Source organism: Ursus americanus, chromosome X (genome assembly GCF_024610735.1).
Source record: "Ursus americanus isolate L20-20 chromosome X, mUrsAme1.1.p, whole genome shotgun sequence".
Taxonomy (NCBI): domain Eukaryota; kingdom Metazoa; phylum Chordata; class Mammalia; order Carnivora; family Ursidae; genus Ursus; species Ursus americanus.
This window is the reverse complement of record NC_142164.1, coordinates 110,533,112-110,541,478: the sequence shown is the minus strand read 5'-3', so window position 1 is coordinate 110,541,478 and position 8,367 is coordinate 110,533,112.

Below are 8,367 nucleotides of genomic sequence, written 5' to 3'. Positions count from 1 at the left end.
CTTAGTTCATGCCCTTTCGTCCTATCACATTTTCCACCACTTTCCACTCTTCATCAAACCCAGTACAAAAACACTCAACTTTAACTGTTTCTTCCTGTCTTCATTTCCTTAAGAAGGTTCTCATGTCATATAAAACTTTTCATACATAAATTTGTGTGCTTTTCTTTTGTTAATCTGTCTTTTGTCAGTCCAGTTTATAGGGCCCCAGCCAGAGAACCTAGGAGGGTGGTAGTAAGAAGAATTTTTCCTTTTCTACAGTGGATTGTACATACTCATTTGTTTTCACCCTTTATTCCTATCTCAGTGCCTGGCACAGAGATAATATATGTTGATTGGATGCATGAGTGGCTGCCTTATCTTTTTATCCCTTAAAAGACCTCAAAGTTGGGGAGAGTCAAAAAATATGTATTGAATTGAATTAAAGAGGCCTTGTGATTGATGTGAGTATAAATTGGACTATTATTATCTTTAAACTAATTCTACTGTCATAAATAATGCCTGAAATATTAAAAATTCCCTTTTAAAAAAACAGCCTTATCTAAAAAATTACATTAAATGAATAGACCTAAGGTGACTCTTACTCAAGTTTCCAGGAAAACAAATATTTTGCCTTCCATATTCCATTCTTTCTTGGCACTGAAGAGCAATATTTTGTTAGACTCTCCTTTTTCAATGTGTAGACTTGGTTGTGTGATTTAAATTTGTTATGTATTTGCGTTATAAAAAATCATGAGAAAGTTTCAATATAAATAAAGCATTGTTTTTTGGAAATTTTATAATTCAAGCTTATTTAAAATCATGTTAAACCTTCATATATTACACCCTCTTCCTTCAAAACATTTGTGTGTGTGTGTGGTCTTCTGCCAGTAAGATTTTTTAGTTCGATTCTCTTATTTTTAATGAAGTACATTTTGATGATTGAAAGGAACTCCACTAGTGCACTTAACTTTGAAGGAATATGCAATCAGTGTCATGTTGAAGGAGTTATGTCGGGTAGAAAATAAAATTTTCCATGAATAAGCAGACATTCTTCATGGAAAAAGGTAATATACCATATTCTTCCATTTTAAAAGTAGAAAAATCGGCCATTATTTGTATTTAAATACAGCTCTTTCCAGTGGAAAGAATGCTGGGCTGGATGACAGATCTGTGTTCTGATCCTGGCCTTTTTCCTTGCAAGCCCTGGGAATTATCTGGACACAGAACTCCCCAGAGCCAAGCTTCCCATCCTGTAATATGAGGAATTGGAAGAGAGGTCTCAATTAGCTTTGAAACTTTGTGATTCTGTATTCCATTCCACCACTGTAGCTCTGATTACAACATGAAAATACTAAATTTTATTACACTTTTACTAATACTCTCAGCTTTCCTCTTTAAAAAAAGTATTCTTTTGGGTGTAATTGTAAATAAAGGACATCACTAGATAAATGGTTTCATACTATTGCTGTCAGTGGTTGAATGTGGCTTGCCCTCAGGAATAATCATCCTTTGGTAATACAGAGGATGGAAGGTGTATAAGGACTCAGGTAGCTGTTATTCTCATCTGCCCATGATCCTTCCATATTCCCCTTCTGGTTCCGCGTTCTCTTCCCTTCGGGGAATTTCTCCTCCTCACCCACCACCTCCCCATTCCATGCATTCTCGTGGGATTTTCAGTTACAGTGCCTTGTTTTCTCTTGCCACAGGAATGGGCATTTGACACAGTGGCCACAGTGATTGGTCCAGGGGACCATGTGACCCAAGCTAGGCCAATTAGAGTTGTTGTTGTTGTTGTTGTTGTTGTTGTTGTTGTTGTTGTTGTCGTCGTTTTAGAATTCTCTAGATTCAAAGTGTGTGTGCATGGGAGATGACTCCTTTTGGATTTAGTGTTGGGATGTATGTCAGGTGTTGTTGAAAGGTGTTTAATTTACCATATATAGCTAGACTGTTTCTCTCATTCTCTATTAGAATGAGAACAATACACAAGTAGAAGCAGAGATCAGCAGAGATGAGGGATAGATGGAAAGTAGAGGGCATTGAGTTCCTCATTCTAGCGCCGGATTCTGGACTTCTTCCAGACTCTTCTCATCTGCCTGCTGGATCATGTTCCCTTTCGTTTATCATCCCTGGTTCTTTGACTTTGTAACTCTCAACCCTTGCTTTACGTTCCCTGGCTCTGACAGCCCGCCTTGGGGTTGGCTTTTGTATCTCCTCATTCAGTTCTGTGAGCTATCTTCAGAACTTTCTTAGGTAGGTGAGCTAATAAATCCCTTTCTTGTTTATGACAGTTTGATTTGGATTTTAGTTTTTTGCAACAAAGGGTTTTTGACTAATACCCAATATGGATGCATAAATGGTCTTGAGACAACTGAAACTGAAGCAAACACATTTTTATGAGCTACTAATTAGGAGACTAGTTTGTTTAGCTGCCACTACATAACTACTCACGTATTCATGAAATTACCTCATCATCATGTTTAGGAAATAAAGAGGGGGGAGGGAACTTGTTCCTAGAATGATTCATGAATAAGGGTTGTTAAAAAAGAGATAACATGCCCAAAATGGAGCCAACTTGTGCTAAGCTCATGTCACGAAACCAAAACTTAATATCTAACCTAACTACAGTTTCAACGTCTTTCAGGAATGTAATCTTAAACCAGTAAATCTGGAATTTCCTGGTGATATAATCCACCTGATAGACCCCTTCCATCCCCCAAAGAAAGAAGAAGTAATCTAATCTTTCCTTGTTCTGTACCCCCTTCTGCCTGTAAGTCTTCCATTTTGTTTAGCTCTTCAGTGTTCCTTTCTATCTACTAGACGGTAGTGATTCACTCTTCAGTGATTCATGAATCACTGAATAAAGCCAGTAAGATCTTTAAAGTTTACTCATTTGAATTTTGTTTTGTAACAGTCTCTTGATGTTGATACCCTCAATTCCTAAGTTCCATGATCTTTTTATGTCATCTTTTGAACCCAACTAGAATGAGCAATTATCCACATAGACTTTCAAAGTCCTGTTAGGTTTTCTATTTATCCATCAAATGGAGCTGTTCCACACATTCAAACAGGAGGGCCCAACTATGGCATTCTGTTCCTCTTTCTGGACTTCCAGACTCTTCTCATTTGCCTGATGGGAGCTGTTCCTCATATTTTCATCATCACTGATGAGGTTCTGGAATATAGGTGAGGTTCAGTGGGGTGGAGTCCGGAGCCGACAACCAAGAAAGAATTCTTGAGATGTCTTTGGTGCAAAATGGTGGTTTATTAAAGCACGGGGACAGGATCCGTGGGCAGAAAGAGCTGCTGCCCTGGGTTGTGAGGGGTGGCTGATTATATACTATGGGTTGGGGGAGGTAAGGAAAAAGGGAGGTTTCAAGAGAGTACTTTCATATGTTAAAGAAGACTCACAGGATACCAGACGCCTTGCTATTGTCAAGTTAAGGTTGTTTACCCCTCTAGTAAAGCATTAACATGAAGATAGTTGGGAAGTTCCTGGAGGCTGCAGATTATAAGGACATTTAATTGTATTTACATTCCCTTCTGGAAGCTAGGTTATTGATAGAAATGCTTTGTTCTTGTAGACTGCTAAGACATTTGTAAACTGAGGGAGACTCAAGTCTTGCAGGATTGTGGTCTCTATAGGTTAACTATTTCTTTTTCCTTTAGGGCAGCCAGGAGTGCCTGAGGAATGTCACATACATCCTGTGGGGGAGGAGGGCTTTGCGGGGTGTCAGTTTCTGCTTTGTCCTCAGCTTGCCCTCTGTTCCCTCATCAATCCCTGCTTCCTGCGTTCTTATTTTGGGTACCCTGGCTTTGACAAACTATTCTGGACATGTTTCTCTAGACTGACACTGACCTTTACCTCACCTACTGGCCTCATAGCAGATAAGAAACACCTCCCTTTCCATTAGCCATCACACTAAAGGAGGGTCATCTGACAGTAGAAGGGATGATACCTTATTGGGTTGGACTTTATTGGCCTAAATTAAAATTACTTATCAGACCCAGGAACTTTCTCTGGCCTTCCAAAAAATATGAAGTAATCCTTAAGATCACACCATGAGACCATTTATCTACTCTCTTCTGCTGTCTTTTTGCCCAGGAACTCAGCCTGGCTTCTGATTCCTTCCACGTCTTCTACTTCTCTGTTCCCATGTTGGGGTGACCTTATTTCTGGTCCATAAATACCCTGACTCAGGGCCAAAATAAAAATGAACAGTTAGGTGGGAAGATAAACAATGAGAGAAAAAGTAGAGCGAAAGTGAGCCTCTCTGTAAAATGTGTACATATAGACACGGCACCTTTGGCTTGGGGATGGAGGGAAGGTTCTTGATTATGAGATTCTTAATTATGGAATTTTTTCCATTGTAGAAGCTTTTTAAAGAAAGTTCTAAAAACTGAATAAAAGATCTCAAACATAACACCTGATACTAATGTAACATTGTGTGTCAACTATACTTCAATTAAGAAAAAAAAAATTAAAAGATCTCAAACACATTCAGCAGAGTTGAAAGATCCTAAATTGGTTTTCCAGTTTTCTTTGAGGTAAAAAGAAAACAAAACCAAAAAACCTTAGTTATAGAATGATGTGGAAGGGGGTGGTTTGCAAATGTCCCTTTCTTCTCCCAAATTAGTTCAGATGTTAATCCATTAATCCCTTAGTTAAAAACAAAAAACAGAAGGTGTTAGTAATTAGAGATTGTCATATTAGTTCTTTTGCTCTTTCAAATCCCCCCAAGGCTCTCTCCCGACTCTTCCTAAATTAAGCAGAACAATGCCAATCCGGTGGCTGTGAGTATCATGTTTTTGGAAACCAGCTAGGCCACCCACTTTGCTAAGCTTCTCAAGTTGAAGAATATTGCTTATTAGTGAAGGGGAGCAAAACATGTCCCTCCAAAATATGCCTTTTGGCAGAAGGATTATTTTAGGCTGATTATTTTTCAGAAACAGCTGACACAGGAGAAGCTCTGAAAGCAGTGGCTATTACTCTTTTGTAAAAGACACTGACATTTGTAAGGCAAATCCTCATTTGTGAGGGTGTCTCCCTCTCTGTACCACCAAGAGAAGGATGACTTGAAATCTCTTGAAACTCTTATCAATGGAGAAGGCTAGGAGTTCAGTTTGCATAACAACCCTACCCTTGTTTACTGTGCTTTGCCTGATAACCTCCCTTAAGTGGCTGCCTCACCCCCCAACGTCTTTGTCTTTAGCTAGAGATGATGTTTAAGGTGGCAGCTTGAGACATTTTGGGGAGACACTCAGTTTTCCTGGGTGTTTCCCATGTATACAGGGATTGTATACGTTGTTAAACTTTTGTTTGTTTTTCTCCTGCTGATTTGTCTTTTTATTACAGGGGTGTCTCAGCCAAGAACCTAGAAGGGTGAAGGGAAAATGATTTTTCCTTCCCCACATTAGTCAAAAAGGAAATGAAATTCTTAAATGTTGGCTAGATTCCCAGCAAGTGATATAGAAGAGACACTCAGGAGAATCAGTAAAGCCAGTTAAGAATATTTCAAAACGAAGCTTAAACAAAAATCTGTACTAGAAAATAACATGATTATTTGAGTATGGAGAATTCTCATATAAACCGTAGTAATTTAAGGAACTAACTTTATGGGTATTCTGAAACATGCAGAACTTATCACTTGCAAAGTTGTCTTTTACACTCACAATTCCTCTGTATAATGTCTTGAGAAAGCAGTTACGAAATTTCCAACTGGGATCCCCATGGTTCCAGCAGGTGTTCCTGGGAACTTTTGATTTTCCCTCCTAATGATGCTGATGGAACTGGTAAGGGGGAGGAATTTTCCCTGCCTTTCAAAATCTTTCTTTTTTATTTATTTATTTATTTATTTATTTATTTATTTATTTATTTATTTGACAGAGATAGAGACAGCCAGCGAGAGAGGGAACACAAGCAGGGGGAGTGGGAGAGGAAGAAGCAGGCTCATAGCGAAGGAGCCTGATGTGGGGCTCGATCCCGTAACGCCGGGATCACGCCCTGAGCCGAAGGCAGATGCTTAACCGCTGTGCCACCCAGGCGCCCCCGACATACAAGATAATCAAAATCTTTCTAGCAGGACTAAGAATCTAATTGATATGAAACACAGTAACAGGTGAGAATAAAATTTATTTCCATTAGTTGGGGGAATCCACACAGAAATGAAATTCTAAAGACACTGAGGCAACAAGAGGCTTCTGTGGGCTAAAGAGAGGGGTAAGAGTCTGGGGATTGTAAGAGGAGAAAGACTATTGGCAGGAAGGTGAAAACAGATGTTTGGAAAACAAAGGTTGCCATATTACGCAGATGAGTTCCCTAAGTGAAGAGGAATCTTTCTCTGTGGTTAGCTGTCTTCTTGTCCAAACAGGCAGTTGAGGGGGAGGTTAAGAGCTTTTCCTGAATCTGCTGGGTTTTGATCGCTTTTAACTCAGAATAATCTTCATGCCAAAGTGGCCCATCTTGGGGTGGCCTGCCCTTGGCAGCAACAGTACAATGAGGGAAAAAAAACCTTTTCTTCTGCTTGCCACTTCAGAAAACATTTTTGCTCTCACAGCATGTATATTTTCTTACATTTTATCTTTTTATTTTTATAATTTATCTTTCAGAAAAGAAAAAGGCTTTGTTGAGCCTTTTTAAATTAAAAGATAATATAGGATTAAAAGGAATGTTATTGGAAAATTTTAAAACTCCTTATACATCACCATAGAAACAAACAGTCTGGTTCTCCTTTGTGAATTTTGGTTTTGTCTTTGTTCTTATTTATACACACATATTTTACACAGTCCTTCAGAATGCACTTGGAAAAGAAAAGAAAAAAAAAGAAGAAAAAAGATTGCACTTGAAATTTGCATGTCTACCCTTTTTACTTAACCTTCTATTGTAAATTTTCCAAAATAATATATAGTTAACACACAGATCTATAGTGAACATTTTTAAATTCCTATTGATGAGGTTGTGGAATATAGGTGAGGTTCAGTGGGGTGGAGTCTGGAGCCGATGACCAAGAAAGAATTCTTGAGGCATCTTTGGTGCAAAATGGTGGTTTATTAAAGCACGGGGACAGGACCCGTGGGCAGAAGGAGCTGCACTGGGGTCATGAGGAATGGCCTATTCTATACCCTCAAGTCGGGAGGGGATTAGGGATAGCCTAAGTCTCTAAGGAATTTTGGAAGCAAGGTTTCCAGAACCTTGAGGGGGTAGCTGTTTTTGGGAAAAGGTCATTTATTACCATCTAATAAAACCTTAGTCATGAGACCCTTCAGATGTATATTGGTGGGCTATATGCTTGGGGGATGATTGCCAACACGTATCTTGGGGTGGGGGGTTAGAGATAAAGGTAGTTTCCAAAGGAATTTTTATACGGTAAAGTAGACTTATAGGATCTTGGTGGAGGGGAGGGGGTCAGGCTAGGACTGCCTTTTGCCTTTAGCAAAGTATTAACATTGAGGCAGCTGAGTTCCTAGAGGAATGTCTCTATTTCAAGGACTTGTCAAAGGGTAGTAAGGAAATTTAATTGTGTCTACATACATTCCCTTCTGGAAACTAGGTTACTGATAGCTTTGTTCTTGTAAACTCCTAAGACATTTGTAAACTGAGGGAGACTCAAGTCTTGCAAGATTGTGGTTTCTATAGGTTAACTGTTTCTTTGTCCTTTAGGGCAGCCAGGAGTGCCTGAGGAATGTCGCATACATCCCAGGGAGAGGGGGTTGCAGGGTGTCAGCTTCTGCTTTGTCCTCAGCTTGCCGTCCATTCCCTCATCACTATTAGACATTCTGGATGTTTGCAATTTTACTCTTTTAGATATGTTTAGTAGAAGCTCTTAATGATTTGGAGCCAGCCCAAATGGAGGGAGAGCTAGGATCCTGCATCCTTGATATTTCAGCTTAACTAACACTACTTCTCACCTGCGTCTTTCCTCTAAATATTTTAGACAATGTCTTTTTACCTATTTGTGATCATCCACAGTAATATTGTACAGGCTACTGCTACAGAGCACGGCCATGCTAACTGTAAATATTTACTAGATTGCAGTGGTTTTCAAACTGGGCTCGGAATCCCCAGCTCCAACCAGAGTAGTTCGGTTTTATTGGAGTCTACTATTAAAGTTTGAATACAACCAGCCTGGATCAATGAGGGGCATTGTGGTAACGAGTGCATACAAGTCGGCCTCACTGAAATGTTTGAAGATTCAAAGACCTTGGTGGTAAGTTAGGGGTGCATCACAAAGACAAACTGGGATGTCCGTGATGGGCATGGTCTTTCCTAGAGACCCAAGGCCCTGAGGAGATTTTATGTCTCAGAGTCTTAGAGACATGGAGCATCTCCACATGCCCTGAGTTGGAGAGAGAGCGTGCTCACCAGTCTCCCATATTTGCTTTCCTCCAGGC